The sequence below is a fragment of the Gallus gallus genome, chromosome Z (genome assembly GCF_016699485.2).
Source record: "Gallus gallus isolate bGalGal1 chromosome Z, bGalGal1.mat.broiler.GRCg7b, whole genome shotgun sequence".
Taxonomy (NCBI): domain Eukaryota; kingdom Metazoa; phylum Chordata; class Aves; order Galliformes; family Phasianidae; genus Gallus; species Gallus gallus.
Genome location: NC_052572.1, coordinates 60883408 through 60901326, shown reverse-complemented (window position 1 = coordinate 60901326; position 17919 = coordinate 60883408).

The window sequence follows — 17919 nt, the reverse complement described above, 5'->3', positions numbered from 1 at the left end:
ATCTGTTCTTTTTTTTTTTTTTTTTTTTTCCTTGTCATGGTATTTTGTACTTATGGTACTTTTGGTACTTTTTTTTTTTTTTTGGTTGCTTTACTTTGCTTTTTTTTTTTTTTTTTTTTTTCAGTCTATGCCATGCCACATCGCACTAACATGATAGAGTAATCTGTCTGGGCACCTTGACCCAGCTATGACAGTCTCTCTGTACTCCCCCACTCAGGGACCAACGGAAAAACATTCAAGCAGTACCATAGGCAGGAATCTTTTCTGACAATTCTGTGTGTGACTATTTATACAGCAAATTGTTACAAAAATAGCTCTGGAGCTGACATATATTTTTCTTCTCTGGAGTAGGAGATGACCTATCCCTCCCTGTTTTGGTCTCTGCAAGCTGATGCATCCTGAACTGTTTCTACACAGTGCAATTCCTGGAGTCTGACCCAGGTTTTACAGTAATGCATACAGAATGCATATTTTACCCTTGACTAGTATCTCTGTGGCTGCTCAGCAACCTTATGGAGACAGGACAGACACGTGCTGCTAAATGACTGAATCAGTTAGTAGTTATTGACTCTCTTTGGAGGAATATCAGGAATAACAGCACTTTGTAGGGATGTTCATGCCACCATGATTTTTCTGTTCACATTTTTAGGGAAGCTTCTAATTTGATTTTTTTTTCTTTGTTTGTTTTTGTTTTTGTTTTTGTTTCTTTATTTGTTTTTTAATAGTTCCCAATATCTCGTGTACCTTTAAAGGCTATTTATGGAGTCCACTTTTGAATGGATATGACATAGCTGTGAAAGAAGGTCCTGGAGATAGAAAAACAAGTGATAGAAAAACAAGACCTAGACTATTTTCCTATCCAGGATAGACTTTCTGGGAGACAGCAAAATCTGCTTTACATTTTGCTGACTATACTTTCCTCATCCTTACTAAGTAGCGCTATCTGATGTAAAATGCATCAAGTGATGCTATGCAGTGCTCCACTGGCTAGGTCTCACCAGAGGAAAGCAGCCTCTTCTTCATGGTCTTTTTCTCAGAAAGTAGTAATGTGGTAGATAGCAGAACTATTCTTTCTTACTTTACTGTACTTTCTGTTTTCAGTAGAAAGTACTAACTCCATAACTTCCTTTCTTCTGATGGAATGAGATCTACATATGACAGCTTCTGGTAATATTGTTGTGCTACAATATTACTTAGCTTCTAGGAATGAGTCGAATTGACATTTTCGTACCCTGAGATAGCAATCATAAAAAAAAAAAAAAAAAATCTGAGCTGCATTCTGATTTTTTACTTTCTTAGACCCAAAGAATCATGAGTGTTTGTTGAAGGGGACCTCTCAAGGTCATCTAATCCAGCCTCCCATTTAAAATGGGACTGCTGCCAATGCTAGTTCAGCTGTGGATTTGTCTAGCTGAGTCTTGAAAATCTCAGAGGACAAAAACTGGTCACCTCTTCTAGCCTGCACTGTCTCTGGCTGAAGAAGTTTGTCTAATGTCCAATATAAACCTTGAACACATCATCTGCCCTGTGTCAGATAGTGTGGCAATACCTAGAAGTTTAGTTCTGTTGTCCTAACTGATCTTCATACAACTGTCAGCTGCTGTTGTACCATCTCCTTGAACCCTCCACCCAAGACTAATGATATCCAGTTTCCTCAGCTTCTCCCCATGCCCACCCAGCCTCTACCTGTCATGATGGCCCTCCACTGCCAGGGTATCAGCAATACTCTCATTCTGTATGCAACAACAGACAAACCTACACACTCCTGAGGGTCAGGGCAAATCCACGTGTCATATCAACTTACTGGGATTGTTTTGTTAATATCAGTAGGAAGATGGACCCATGCTTTCCTGTACAACAACATCTGGTGTCTACACCTATAACAGCACTCCTGCAAGTTTTTACAGACTGTAATAGAGCATGTGAATAGAACTGCTTATTGAATGATCCGTTTACCTAGGTATATGAAAGCTTTCATCACCAAGGTGCCTAGTGATCCACAGTAGTACATAGATTTATCCAGGTCTAGAGGAATTCTGCTAATGTCAGTGAAAGTCTAGTAAGGATCAATTTGTCATTTTCAACTGCAGAAAGCAAATATCAGAGAGCAAGATGTATTCACATTTTCCATATTTTAAATGGAGGGCTAAGTACATTCTGAATAATTTCAGAGTTGAGTATTCAGCAAAATACCATGTTCTCTTTAAAAGTCAAAAAATGTTACATGGAGACTATGCCTCTATATAGAACATTTTATTCCTTTGTCTCTTTTCTTTTTACAATGGCATTTAATATACAAAGAAAATAGGAATCATTATAAAATGTAAAAATTTTTAAAAGATTTCTAGAAGAAAAGGCTTTCTTTATTTATAGATATATCAAAAAAATGTGTCTAAAAATAAAAGTGGTTTCCTCTCATCAAGGAATCGATCTGCCAAATGTTATTTCTATAGGAAATCCAAGTCACATTGGATTACCACCTGGCCCTATCCACATTAAACTACTGTCAACTTGAAGCAATCAAAAATGCTCATGTTATCATGAATTTATGAAACATGTTTAGAATCACATTACCTGAGGAGTTTTGCCTTTCAATCTTTTCATAATATACTGAAGAGGAAGGATCTACGCTTCAGTGGAGGAATTAATTTTGCCGCTCTAAATGAGTTAAAAGTGGAGGAATGAAATCAGAAAAGTTCAGGTTCACAAATAAAAGATAAAAATGTAAAGTTGTCTTCATACTATCTCCTTCAGTAAGGAGAAGAGCATGGAGTTAGACTTTTGATACAATTAATTATACAAAGAATAGATGCAATTTTGTGATATTCTTGGGCTCAGGTTTCTAAATTCACAGTTATTTTCACCATCAGATGAACATTTGTGAAATGAATTAACTAATTTGAAAAAGTTTGAGATTCACTAAGCAAAAAAGATTGACCCTGCCCTTTTAAGGACTTCTACTGATCAGAAATTGCTCAGTTAAATTTGAATTTTATTTATATGTAAGTTATCTTAACATTATTCAAATAATTTAGATATCCAACTTGTAAAGAAATATTAATAAGCCAGAAATTGTAATGTGTAAAATAGAAATAACATCCTGCATGTATTCTAAAGAATTGTATACATATAGATTTCAGCCATCAGTTTTGAAAGCAGTTCTAGAGAGTCAGCTACCAGGTTTTAGACACCTACCATACTATACACACATGGTCATAAATTCATTCATCCAGTTTCATCAGGATGTCTGCATTTGACTGAAGCTGAGGAACAATGTCTGCATTTTCTAAATGCTCAACATGTCTTTTTTTTTTTTGATCCTGTCTTCTTGGCAGATGGACAGACTACTTGAACTATTTGGAGAATTTGATAGGGAGTAGCTGGTGTCTTTGTATCCATGCACTCTGGAACTTAATGCAACTTGAAAGGGTAGCCCAGATTGTCTTAAGGCTCATAGGTCTCAAATTATCAGCATCTTACAGACTACATTTACAACTGAAATTTACAGGGCTGCCTCAACAAGGAGAAGGCAAAGTTAATTAGGCAACATCCTGGCCAGCTAGCCATGGCTACATATTTTACTTCTGGGATCTCACAGTATTCACTCAGGTAACCAGTGCCTGAAAAACAGGATGATTTTTTTCTCTGGCCTAAATTTGTCCCTGAAATAGTATGGTGGTAACCAAGTACATTTCTAAAGCAAGAATATACTTCATAGAATAGTAGTGTTAGATGACAAAGTCCTGTCACCCTGATTACACCAGGATAAAGACAAAGTAACCTCTGGTATATGCTGCAATATTTTGAGCTGATATAGTATTGCAGGACAATAATATTGAAAAGCCCATCATTGATTTTTCAGAATGGTGGTTCAAATTCAAAATTCACTTGCATAATTCTGCAACTACACCTGCTTCTAATCAATGGGAATACATTGCTTACTGCATCCTGACTGGGAAAAAGTCAGTAGGCTACAAAGAAAAAAAAAAAAAAGTCTGAATATTATGAATGCATCATTAGAAGTGTAGTTCTCTGCTAAGGAAGAAGTCACTCACTGATGATGAAGGTTTTTTTTTTTGGTGTGTCTTTTTTTTTTGTGTGTGTGTCTTTTTTTTTTTTGTCTATGTTAGGAACCCCAGACTTTCCTCAGAAGAAGAGTCCAGTTGCAATTAAATATACACTAGCCCAGTGTAAATTAAGGATAATAGTATTTCCCAACATTTTATTTTAGATCTTTGAGGGCAATATGATAGTGTTGACTTTTATTCACAAAGGAATCAACAAGAGGGTTTATAATGTTTTTTGGGCACAACAGAACATCAATACTCTTGTATTTTTAATAATGATCTTATTTGCTATACTCTTGGCAGCCTTGGTGCATATTAGTTTCATTGCTGACAACATCAGTGGAACCAAAATAGTTACTGTAGGTGGGTTCCGTTGAGTTTAATTGGAATGTGTGGGGTCACAGAATATCTATTTCTAAATTTAGCATTGTTGTTTTAGGACCAGTGCCTTGTATCAGCCCAATTTGCTGTGCTTTTGATACAGTTTGAAGAGAGGATATGTTGTCTGTTTAAGAGAGTAACTTCCATGATTCATGATACAGACTAGAAATTTTTGAGTGCACTCAAAAATGGGCAGAGTCTGTACCTTGTTTGGAGTTCACTGTCATCAGTGACTCTCTTCTTTCTCATGCAGTGCTGCTGCTAGGGGTCAAGATGTATCTGCGCAAGTGTCAGGGCAACTGGCTGATATTCAGGGGCATGGCAAGGAAATTCATGCAGACGAACATACGGAGGCTTAAACTGCCCTCTTTGTGGCAGGTGGTGGCCACCCTGGGGCAACCATTTGGAGACTGACTTTTCTCTTTTGCACACTGTTGCTTGATAGACTCCCTTAAAACAAGAGTGTTGTGTACTGGTGAGACAAAACAATTAGCAAGCACAAAAATTACCACTCCTCTCTGAAAAGGTGAAAGACTGTCTTAATGAGAGAAGGGGAATGGTCAATCTTTTGGGGGTGTAACTGTGAGCTACTGTCCTCAGCAAGGTGTGTGATACTGAAAAGCCATCAGGGGTTTCAGCCCAACATCTTGATTTAAGCGTTGGCTCTTTTTTCCTTCATGTTGATATTCTTATGAGCTTTGTGTGACTAATTTTCCACATGCTTTCAAACAAGGAGGAACATGACATGCCAGGTTTCCCAAGGAATGAACATGATCATCCTCAGGAGCTTTCTCTGACAAGCAGAAATGTTGAATTAGTTTTCCTGTGGTACATGCTGTTAATGGCAATTGTAACCACAGAAAAAAATAATACTGAAGGAAACACTACAGTTTGCAGTATGAAGCTGAGTCTTTCTTACCTCGCTGGGAAAAGTTAGGTTATCATAACAGCTGTCCTTCCTGCTTATAGTCTCAAACTTGCAGTTTCTCCTGTCAGACTTGGAAATAACTGCAACCTTATCATCAAGATACTAAAGAGAAAAGTTCTTCTAAGCACTGAAATGTGAAAGGAGTTGTTGTGATATTTTCAGACACAAAGCAATAGGACTCTTTTTTCAGGCTTATTTTACCTACACAGTAAGAGTTACATACTGGCATGGTTTTACATGAGTAAAAGACTTCCACAAAGAACAAAAGGCAGGAATTCACATTCTTCTTTCACTCTCTTATTTGCACTGTTTGAGCATTTTCCAAGCAAGTCCATGCTTACACCTGCCTGACACTTTTGGGGCCCAGTTTTGTGTGTTTCTTCCTGCTGGAGTGTAGCAGAGAAGCTGCAAATCAACAGGTACAAGGCTGCAAATTAATAGATGCTCCTCCAACACTATTGTCAATATAATTTTTGAAGTATATCACTTGAGACCTATTTACATGCTTACCCTTTACCAAATGAACTTCTGTGAATCAGAGGGAGCTTATCTTTCACCATCTATCCCACTCGAATCCAACTTTTAGCAATAATCTTTTTTTTTTTTTTTCAATTTTGTTTTTAGCACCAGGCTGAACATGATCAAATTCTCTTCAGCTCCCAGAGGCCTCTCTTGCTGTTTGCTCTACTTTCCTGCCAGGGTCCACAGCCTGCTGCACATTCTCAGACGTGCTGGTGAGTCACCCGACATGGGAGGATGAGAGGATGGAGCCTGCCCACTGGCCCTTACAGCTGAAAGCCGACACTGGTTGCTATTTAGATGAACAGCAGAAGTGTCAGTGTATTTGCAACATTTTTAAGGATGGTTCAGGAAGCTACAAGTCAAAAAAATATTCTCCTTCCCCAGTCTAATGCTGGCTTTGCAGTGTTTACAAACAGCTGTTGCAACAGCCCCAAGCTCTGAAGAAATATGTGACACATCTGAGAATCTGACAGTCAAACCCAGCATTTGTTCCCCTGCATCCCTTCTAAGGCCTGGTGTAACAGGAGACGTGGTCCGTGTGGTATTTGTCACAGTGGCAGCTGCTTGCACGGCAGTGGCAGTCACTATGTGATCGCTGGCTCTGCGCCTTGCTGCAGCCAGGAGAAAGTGAGCCTGCAGGCAGGGGGGCAAGGAGACCATCACCAATGCAATGATAAAAGTAAAGAGGTGCATGCAAGGATTCTGCAACTGAAGTGTAATAGGCAATGGCATAAAGCTGGAAAAGGGGGGTGCAGCAGTCCCAGATCTTGCAACGTCTTTAGGAAAATGGCATCAGGGCTGCTCCTGCTTTCTTGCTCACACTGACATCCTGTGAAGGGCAGCGATGTTGGCATGGCAGCCAGAATAGGCAGTGGATGCCCAGACCTGGTGTCGCCTCCTTGGAGCTGCGTGGCATCAGGAGCAGCAGCAGCCATGTGAGCAGTGCCATTTTGCTCCCAAAAACCACACTGTACCAGCAAAGCAATGTGCACATAAAACTGCATGGCAGCTGTTTCACTAGGAAAATGTGTCAGAACAACTAATCTGAATTCGGGTAAGGAATGAGCCTGGATGCACAGAACATGTTAGGAGGAGAATTGACTGTACACAAAAAAGGACCAGATCATTCTCAGGTGTTCCTACCAGCAGCCAATGGATCCAAGCTTGAGAGTCTTGTACGATAATCTATTGCTCCTGAAGCACTCTGCATTGATCAGTGACAGTGTCCAGTACAGGTAGAGAAAATTCTATTTTATTTTGTATTTGGTCATGGCTTTTAAGGTACTATCTGTATGTTACATTCTCTATATAACATCAATAGCTTGTGTTTGCACTACTAGTGAAATTCTATAGCTTTTAAAGCACATGAAAAAAAATTCCTGTCATTTTTTACATATATAAGGTTTAGAGCAAATAGATGTCAGTACTCAGGGATATTTTCACTTTTATCCCATTAAACTTTACAAGTTTTACTGTGTTTCTGAATTCTTCAGAGAAGCTTCAAAATTCACAAGTTCATACATTTCATAGAGCATCTGTTGTGAAAAAATAAAGAGATTGTGGTTTCCAATTTAAATAACTAAGATTTCCATTATTAAAAATAAAATCCTTGTTATTTAAAATAAAGCCCAGAGTAGTTAGCCTGGGAACAGCATAAAAATCTAAGAAATTTCAGAATATGCAGGAAAATTGTATGAATTGGAGGGCTCTTGTTTGGTCCATTGGAATTATCCCTGCATACATGTGGAATGTGTACAACTACAAATTAGGCATCTAGCTGGTGTCGGAGCCTGTAGGAGTTATGGAAAGGCATGGATCCCTGAAGTACAAAAGTACCTGTTCAAGTCCCCTTTAAACTAACTTAATTCTTGTACAATCAAAAGAACTTAATTATTTTCAAGGGCTGTGTCACAAAAATCATTTGGGATTCTGAAAATCTACTATTTGAAGTGTTTATACGGATATCAGAATGAACTCTTTGCTAGATGGAAAGCATGAAGGGAGAAGAGGACAGAATTATTTGGTCCACGGGACAAGAGGATACAGAGGACCAGCTCTTGACAGAGAAGATTTCTGGAGAGGAGACAAAAAGACCAGAGATGTCGGTGACAGTCAGTGACAAGAGGATGTTTCAGTTGCATTTGGGGTTTCTTCAAGCCCTTGTGCACTGAAAATGAAGAATAAATTTGCATGTCTCAAATTCAGTGTGAATTTTGCAGAGCCTTAGTTCAATAATCTAAGTTTCCCAAAGCTCACTTTTGTTAACAGTCTCTTGTTTAGCATCTTTCCTTCAGAGATCTCAAAGCTTTATCAGCGATGCTCTGAGAGCTTGCCTTTTCTTGATGAACTGCAAAACAGAGGCATAAAGCAGTATATTTTTAATCTTGAATTCCTCCAAATCACCTGTTGGGTGAAGTGGCACAATAGGGTCAATGTCCTGGCAGCTACAAAACACTGTTCATGCTAGGTAAAGATGGAAGGAACAAACACCTAGTCAGAGAGTGTTCTTATTAGATGTCACACATCCTGAACTGAATCAAGAAGTCAGAGCTGTCTGTTTCTGAGCTTTTCTTTGCCAGTCAAAATATATGGCTATGGTATGAAGATTTGGGGTTGTGCAAGTGCCATATTCATACTGTTTCTATTTTTTTCACAAAAGTTCTTGTATCACCAGCAACACACTCACTCCAAATGAGGAACTGGCAGCTTGGGACTGCCATGCTCACACAGTGAGGACTGCTGGTCTAACAGTACAAACAAAATATTTAGAGAGCTGTTTTGTAGGGTAAGTGGACTGAGGAGAGCACTGCCTTGAAAGGATGGGGACTGGGAGCTTGTGGTCAACTTAAATGTAGCTCTGACTGCTGTCCAACTTTTGTAGCAGAATCTTTTGAATCATCCAGGAAAAAAAATACAAAAGCTCTATCATTTGGAGAAATGATGTCTAAATAAAGGTGCCAGTCCTTATGGCTGATTTTTACTCTTCTGCTCCGAAATATTGTTGCTACATGAGCAAATTTAGGTGAAGACTTTTGCCCATAGTTTCAGTGCCAGCTCCATAGGTCTGCTCTGCCAATGCCGGGGCTTCCTATAGTTAACCTATAGCACTCTATCCTACTGCAGAGCTGCACTGTAAGCACAGGACTTGTGGCTCTTCCAGTATCTCGTGCCTGGCTGAGGCCACAGAAAAGCACCCTTCACCTTCAGGACTAAGCAAGAATACTCAGGGCTGGGGCTTCTTCTATTTTTTATTTCTTCCTTAGTTGCCATAGTTGTCATGGTTATCACTTGACACCCTCTCCAAATTCTCTATTTAACAACTCTTGTAGTCTCTTTTTTTTTTTTTTTTTTCTTTTTACCCTGAATAACAGGCTGCTTGAAACTTGGAGTGGGAAAAAAAAAAAAATTAAAAAGAGGCACATTTGTGTGAAGAGGAGAATGTTTGCAAGGGGCTGAAAGACATTTCTGACCCACATCCCCTGCACCCCCCCACAGACTAATAGGCTGCACACTGTGACCAAATTGTCACTATTTTTAAGGTGTCTGACTTTTACCTGCCTCACATAATGGTCACTCTGAAAAGGATTTTGGCAGCCAGCTGACCACTAAGTCTGAAGCTGACTTGTCGTATTATTTTCATTTGTTTTACATTGTGGTCAGGCTTTCACTTTTTTTTTTTTTTTTTTTTCTGGAAAGAAATACTAAAATAATAATAATAAATAATAATAATAACAAAACAACAGTAGAGAAGAGGTAGAGGAAGAAACAGCAGACAGTGCCAGAAGGACGCACAGAAGGTCAGGAGGGAACCCTGCGATGGGCTCTGTGGGGTGGCCCTGCGCAGGGCGGCCCGGCCCCGGCCCTGTTAGCTCAGCAATTTCCCAGCGGTCAGCCTGTCTTGCCATAATCACAGGCTGGCGCCACAAGTGCGTTTCTTAACTGCACGCTGTGCCTTGTAATGAATGTGTACTAAAATATACCAAACCGCTCTGATCCGGGAGCAGCCGTGACCTCAGGCTTGACAGCTCAACACCATATTTGCTTATATAGCCTGCCTGATAAAAAGGATGCCAGCTGCAATGAATTGAGTATTTTCTCTCTATCTCTCTGTGTTAATTTTATGGTACGTGGAGTATGAATTATTTCAGTCCCACTCTGCTCTTTAATTGGCCTTAGGCTGGGATCTTCCCCGGGCTACCAGTGGTCACACAGAAGGCTGTGAAACATGGCTGGCCTGAGCTGATACAGTGCAACAGGCACTTCTCTTGAGGAGAGAAGTTTCCACTCCTTCCACAGTTGCACATTTTCCCTCTCAGCACAAAACTTATTGCAGATCCAGATACGAATGGGTTATACTCAGTTATGTAAAGACCTCATTGTTCTGTCAGGCTTCCTTACAACACATAAATAAACTGTCTGAGCTTTAGAGACCCCCAAATGTAAATTCAGGATTCTTCTCCATTTCATAAAGGCTCATACACCAGAACCTTCATTCAAGCTCAGCAGGATTCCCTTTGTTTCTCTTACTTTTATGTTATCAAGAGAAACAAAACAAAATATCAGAACCTCTATCAAACACAGTAATAATTTAAATAAATGTAATATAAAAACCCACTGAAAAGTAACATACAGAATCCCAGCAATGCTGATCAGGACAACTGAGATTAAATTCAGATATTTTTCTGCAGCTGTTCTGACATGTTTTGCATGAAGCTAACATGAGAAATCTTTGAACTCAATTTTCATTGTACTTGTCACTTGTTTTTTTTCTTTCCCAGAGCCATGGGATTGTAAAGGAGGCATTATTCATATGAAAAGCTTCCTAAAAACACCTTGTATTTTGGTAATATTAGGTGAAGCAGCTGTTATTAGAATCCTATGACAGCAATAGTGATTAGTCATGATTAAAAAAAAAAATGTTAAGGAGTTTTTACAAATCTGCTTTCACAGGAAAATTTACACAATAACTTTGATGGGATACCTTAAATGTGTTCTCTTCTTTGTCTTTCATTTGAAGAACAAAGTCATTTTCCAGCTTATTTTAGGGCCTGGAAGGGACAGAAGCAGAATGCAGCTATGCGCGGTTTCCCATTGGGTGGCTGCACACAACTTGCCCTGGAATTGGTAATCTGGCAGAACTTATTTCTCTTGTGAAGAAACTCTTGCCCAACTTTGTCTAGAATAACAGGCACAGTCCATTTTCTGCTGCTCTCCCTTGGTGACACTTGCAGTCTTACTTTAACCTGAGGTGCATCATTCTCCTCATATAAATCCCATGTCAGATTGCTGGATGACATTAACTTGAGCAGGCAGCTGCATCCTGATTCTGGCTATGAATTTGTAAGAAAGGTTTATTATGGAGGAATTCCTTTAAATTTACAGTTCCATAAGGGAGAGCAAGTTCAGCTTGGGCACCATGGTGTGGTTTGGCATGACCTCAGAAGACAAAGATTAATTTGAAGTGTTGTCTATCAGGATGACGTGGCCTTTGGTCTGGCTGTAGTCTGTAAGGTATGTGCTTCTTACGTACAACTCTGAGGATAATCAACCTGCCTGCAAGTACTTTAGATCACCTCTGGTTTTGGGAGACAGTTGAAGCTCTTCTGCCTGAGAGTATCCCAGGTTGAACAAAAGAATTCGGCAAGGTGAAATGATAGACCATCTTTTTCAGCCCACCAATGCAAAGCTGCTGTCACACCACTAAACTGGCTTTAGAGATTCTTTGTACATTGAGACAGATTTTGTTAAAGAATCACTCTAACTGTTCACTTATTCAGCCTCCTTAGGTAAGCAGAAAGACTATAAGGAAGCATAACTTTGGGCAACCTCACAGTGGAGGGATCAGCTTTAAAACTGACCTTCCCTACCTGACTCCTTTGTGCAACATAGCTTGGCTGTATCTCACTGTCTCTTGAAGACTTTTTATTATTTTTTAAATTTAGATGTTGAATTTAGGCAACACAGGACAGTGAACGACACTTATGAAAAGTGATACTATTTTTCATATTTTCCACAACAAACTTGAAAACTCTGGCATTGATTCCTTGCTTGCTTCCCACTGCGTTGAACTGGTACTTCTCAATACTGACAGCTGTGCACGTAAGGTAAATGGAGATTGAGACAATTGTCAGTCTATCCAGTAGAAGTGCTGGTGCCTCAAAGCTTTTTCTGCAGACTTTATTCTGATGTTGCAAGGATTGCTATTGCACACAAACATCTTCCTCCATTCTTTTTTGATAGCTTTTTATGTTGGGGAATTGTGGAATAAAGGAGAAATAATAAAGTATGTTTTAAAATGAACACAAGCAGCTCTATTTGCATGGGAAATATTAAATACTCAGGAGACAGATAGGCTAAGGTTAGCAGCTACGATTTATTTTGGCACAGACCATGCCAAATCACATGGAAGAAGTTTGCGTGTCTAAAGGAAAATCTTACAGACACACCAAACTCAGGCAATTGAATTAAATATCCCCAGAAGAGATTCATATAGAGCTCAGTGGAGACATAAGTTAACCAAAGACTTTGCACAACACTGTGACTCCACAGCTGTAGAAAGAGGAGCAGTATGAGAATGCTGGTGAGGCTAGCGACACCAACATTTTGAAATCCTGACTTTGGTCAGTGTTTCTGAAGTTGCGGGGTCTTATTCAGCAGTCTGGAACAGCTACAGCACCTCTAAAAAGACTGCAACATGCTATGCAGATGGATCTGCATGAAGTTAATGCTGAATTGAATTAATTTGCATAGCATTAGTTCTCACAGACTAGTAAGTGTTTTTCCATTCCTTTGTACATTGTAATTCCAGCCAGACACTTTTTTTTTCAGCTTCAACTTCCTTTCAACGTATCCACGGCTCCATGTCTGACCATTGCTCCTAAATGAACAATGGTTTCCATCGTTTCTATTGAGTCAGCACTTGAGATCACAGAACTCATCAAAATCTGGTGGTTTTTGCGTTGCTTCTACTTCCTTTATCACATATGGCACACTGTGATTGCGTTACCCTTAGTAAATGTCCCCTTCCACTTCTGGATTGTGTCCTTCTAGCAGGGTGCAGCTAGAAAGCTGAATGGGTCTGGTCAAAGGGAGAGAGAAGCAAAGGGGAAGAAGAACTGCAAAAAGAACAAGTGAAACTTTCTGCACAGCAAGTTACTTCCCCTCATGCAAAACACAGGAGAAGGCCATAGCTGGTCATGATACTGACCATAAAATGAAAGGAAAAGAGATTGAGGAGGCCTGACCCTCTGCACTGATTTACAGTGGTGCTTCTAGCACAAAGCGTGGGCATAAGATGGGTAGTCAGGAAACAAGGAGGAATATGTCTGAAAAAGAAAACTTGCAAAAGAACAGACATTATTTTTCCAGGGCAATGGCGTTAATATTTTCCATAATCCATATACAAGGTTGTAACTTGGCTGATATACAATAAATATTTATTATTTTTGTGCAGACACTGGGTTTGTTAGGAGGAGAAACAGATATTGAATAAATACCCTGAGGTATGCTGCAGGCTGTGAGATGGAGATAGATTAATTGATCAGAAGGACCTTTACAGGACACTGAGAAATCAGATACTCACTGCCGAAGCATGAGCAACATGTACAGGATAAGCTGGATGCATGAGGATCATCGTCTTGAGCAAGGTACCCAGGAATGAAGCATGCATCATCCTTGCTCCGTGAGGAGCTGTCATAGCTGCAGTTAAGTCTCTGCAGTTGCAAGTGTAGTTGCAAGACAGGTCAGCAAGAAAGACTGGCTAGCAAGGTCTGTCACCAGATCTTCAGAGAGCATCTGACAGACCTGGTGATGCAGGAGATGATGGCTCATCTCTTCAAGGAAGACAACCATTTGAACCACCCTCCTTCCCCCCCCCCCCCCCCCCCTTCCCCCAGGAAAAAACTGAATTAGAAAATGTGGGAAGTCAGGGAGTGAAAGTCAAGCGACATAAAGGAAGAGAGAAACAGAAGGTTATGCCTAGTGCCAAAGGGAAGAAAAAGACTAAGCCTTAAGCTAAGAAGGGGGGAAAGGCCAGGTCTGTGTTCACAGGGAAGAGAAAGAAAAAGGTTTCAGCACAAAATCAAAAGGAAGAGAAAGGACAAGCTGAAAGCCAGAGCGGGGAGAGGGCAGAAATAAAGTCAGAGAGAAGAAAGAAGTACAGTGTGTTAACAGAAAGCCTGCTGAATAGGAGGCAGAATACTTCTCTCAAAAGTTAAAAATTTGATCTCCTCATGTTTTCAACATACCCAAGCATTTCTGTAGTTAAAAATGGAAACTGGGCTAGAACACACAGAACATACTACAATCTGCTTATCTCTATACACTTAAAAGCAAACCAGACATTTTTGCCACTTTCTTGATATCACTAAGACCATGTCTTTTGTATTGAGAAGGAAATCTTGACATGATTGGTTCTTGCTTTTAACATTGATACAAAAAGTAAAAGATAACAAACAAACCCAAACAATTAGGGCCACAGACACTCAAAAGTGTTAAGGGCTATGTTCCTAGAAACCTAGGTGTTGTTGGACAAGTGAAGTGAGAGTAAAATAGTGATTTGTCATTGTGGGAAAAATAAAATGTCATACAAGACAATGGCAACACAAATATTTACGGGTAAATAAGGAAGAAATGCTGTCATATTTGAAGATAAACAAAGAATCGACAATTTTAAGTCACTAACATAAAGTTACAAGCCTAAACATTCTACCTAGAAGTCTAAATCCATCTGATGCAGAGCTGGGAATATGCGTGTACTGCACATCCTACTTGTGCGGAGTCTATTTATACCCAAGAAGAGAATACAGTAAAGTTCCTAGATACATGCTTTATCCTAGCAGAAAATAGAAGGACACATAACTACTCTGGATGTATCTTTAGAGCACGATTTTGGACACTGCTTGATGAAGGCATGCTAACTATTGGTTTTGTTGGCTGCTTTGCTGTCAAGCACAGTGGGCAGGTAGCAGTGTTAGAGAGCACTGTACAGCAGATTTCAGATGAAATGTGCTTTTATCTTCAAAGTAGCAGATTTATTGATTTTAATAAGTAGAAAATATCTACCCGGACATTAGACAAACACAGACTCAACACAGACTGAGAAAAAGCTGATAATTGTATTAAACTGACTGAGTTTTGTTACATGTTTTTGGGAAATTTCCAATAACACAGAGTGCCAAAAGGCCTGCTTGTGAGTCTGACAGAAATCCCACAAAACTAAGCAAGATAAATATTATATGATTTTTCTCAGACACAAGTTGTACCATGCTGCTTAAATATACGGGCAGGTCTCTGCACACTTGCTGGTGCAAAGTCATTCTTGCATTTGTGGATTGCTCTAATATTACCAGGAATGACATCCATACAACAGCTGCTCTACCTGGACAATGCTGGCAGAACTAAGCCCATCTATGGGGGTAGCAAAAGTGTTTCAAGTCTGTCCTCCGGGAGCTCATAATGCAGAAGCAATGGCCATGGCTGTTAGGTCTTGCTTCCTTCAGCTTCTAGGCCTGTGACTAAAAGTGGGCTTGATGGGATTAGCACATTATAAAGCTCAGTAGGTATGGATAATGAGAATTTCTGCTCTCATTTCCAATAAGTAATAAGAGTCTAACAAGGTTTGTGGAGCTAGTGCATGTGGAATTTTAGGAGCTTTTGCTTTAGTGCATGACCAGATGGTGGTGAGAAGAAGAGTGGTTGGGCTTCCGCGGTGGAAACTGTGACTGACTGGGTGATGAAATAAAAGCATTTGGAAAAGGAGAGTGGGAAGACACCGGACGGCAATAGCTTGGAGCTGGAGGAGTAAGTTTGGGGTAAAGACAGGAAAGTCTGCACCACTACAGCAAACTTCAGGAAGCTGCTGCGTGTAGGAGCTCTGTTTCACTTGTGGCACAGCGAGAAAGTAGGTGCTGCAGAAGGCACAGTTCTGAGTGGAGGGAAGTGAGGGAGGCAGAGGGACACAGCAGAACCAGGAAAAAAAAAAAAAACCCAAACATGAAGAGGCTGATCATTAAATTAGCATCCTTCTTCAGTCTACCAACTGAGATGGAAGTAACATGGAAAAGTGAAATAAATGTAGCCATGCTATCAAGTCTGTGCACAGTGTGTATACCCAGAGGATTGATTTAAGTGTGCATGTAGTGCCTAAACCTTTCCAGTGCTTACATAATTTTTGTAAAGGTTGCATGAATGTGTGTGTCTGTATGTCCAATTAAACGTTAAATATCATCCCTAGAGACACAGAAGGATCTCTGAGAACTGGCCTATTGTCTCTATGGAACTGTTTCAAGCCTTGGGGCAGAAATAAGGGAGATGCTCACAGGTACTGCTGCACACAAGCATGCTATTGTACTGGTGTGCTCAAGTTGGTGAGAGGCTCTGTGCACCAAGGAACCCCTTGCAGTTTGCCTTCACCTGACTGTAGGAGTGAGCCTTGGGGTCAACCACTGGGCCAGCTGCCCCAGTGACATGAAAGCATGATGTGAGTGGAAGGAGATTTTAATCCACAACTTGCCAAGGGAAGGGCAACTCTAATCTTAACTCCTGGCTTTGGTGGAAGGAGGAGGACAGCTGGCATGATTAAAGGGCAGAGAGTGTCAAGATCATCTGTAATTACCATAATTTTGCATTTCTTGTGCTATTTTCACTTGTGTCACAACGTTAATGTTATTTAAAGTACACTCATTTGTTTGCTTGTTTTTGTCAGAAAAGAGGCAAGGCTGCAGATTTAAAAAGTATGTCCAGATTCCTTCAGTATTCAGAGGACTTCGAAAATGAAGCTTGAAATTAACCTCTGGGGAGGCAGGGCCAGCAGTGTAGTCAGGTTTGGAAGCAAGATTTTGATTTGTCTTTATACCCATCTTTTTGTGCTTTTCCTACAGGACTATAAGTGGTGTCTGTTTCCTTCTTTTTAAAATCAGATGAATGAAGCAACATAAAGACTTAAGTGATAGCTAGCCATATCTTACGGCTTGTTCTTTCTACACATTGACTATTTTATAATTTAATGTCTGCTAAAATGCCTCTAAAGTGATCACTGTAGTCCATTACATAAGATATATGAATGTACACATACACATAGAGCGTCCCTCAACACTTGTTATGGAAAATACTTTTACAGATTTTGTTTATTAGTTGCTGGCAGTTTTATTTTTTGTGGTTCTGAGGCATCTGAGCAATGTTCAGCATCCTTTACATGAGCAACCATGCCTGTTGTGGTGGCCACTTGTGTGTCAGGTGGGGGAAAGTGGGAGCCAGTTCATCCAGACTGCCATCCACCAAACTTATTCAGATCAGGAAGTGGGCCTGTGGGTGGAAAGTGGAAACAGTGGTCTTCTCAGCAGAATAAAGGAAGTCTCACCAGAAGACAATAACCAAAAGGAAGTGCATATGGAAACATCCCCTCACCCACACTGAACTGCAGAAAAACCTCATGCAGCTGAATTAGGTTTATGGGATCTTTGAAGCATAGCCACCCACAACTGTCATCAGACCAATCTGTGTGTTTTTTTTTTAATAGAACTTTGTGTTTTTTCCCTCCTTTTTTGATTGGCAGGCATAAGTTCTAACCTTCATGCATGTGTGTAAATTACAAATATATATATATATATATATATATATATGAAAAGAGAGAGAAAACATGCATGTTTCTCTTTTCTATCCTGCCCATGTCCTAAAATACGATGAAGAAGCATATGTTCCACATAATAATTTTATTCACCAAAAAACTGAATAAAAAATCCCCCCAAGGTATCCCATGTCATGGTTGAACATCTGAGAGGAGCTGAGTGTCAGTCATGATTTGGCTCATATGGAGGTCATGAGCCCTATTCCTTGAAACCAATACCCTAACCTTCAGCAGAAATACAATCAAGTTCATGTGAGAATTAAGGACAAAATCTCTTTTCTTTGTTTTTTTGCAGTTTTTCTAGAAGATGACACTTGGATGGCTGTGTATGTGGCTCAGGAATCTAACTTCCAAAGCTGGATGAAATGCTTTTATCAAAGTCTATATATAGGCCA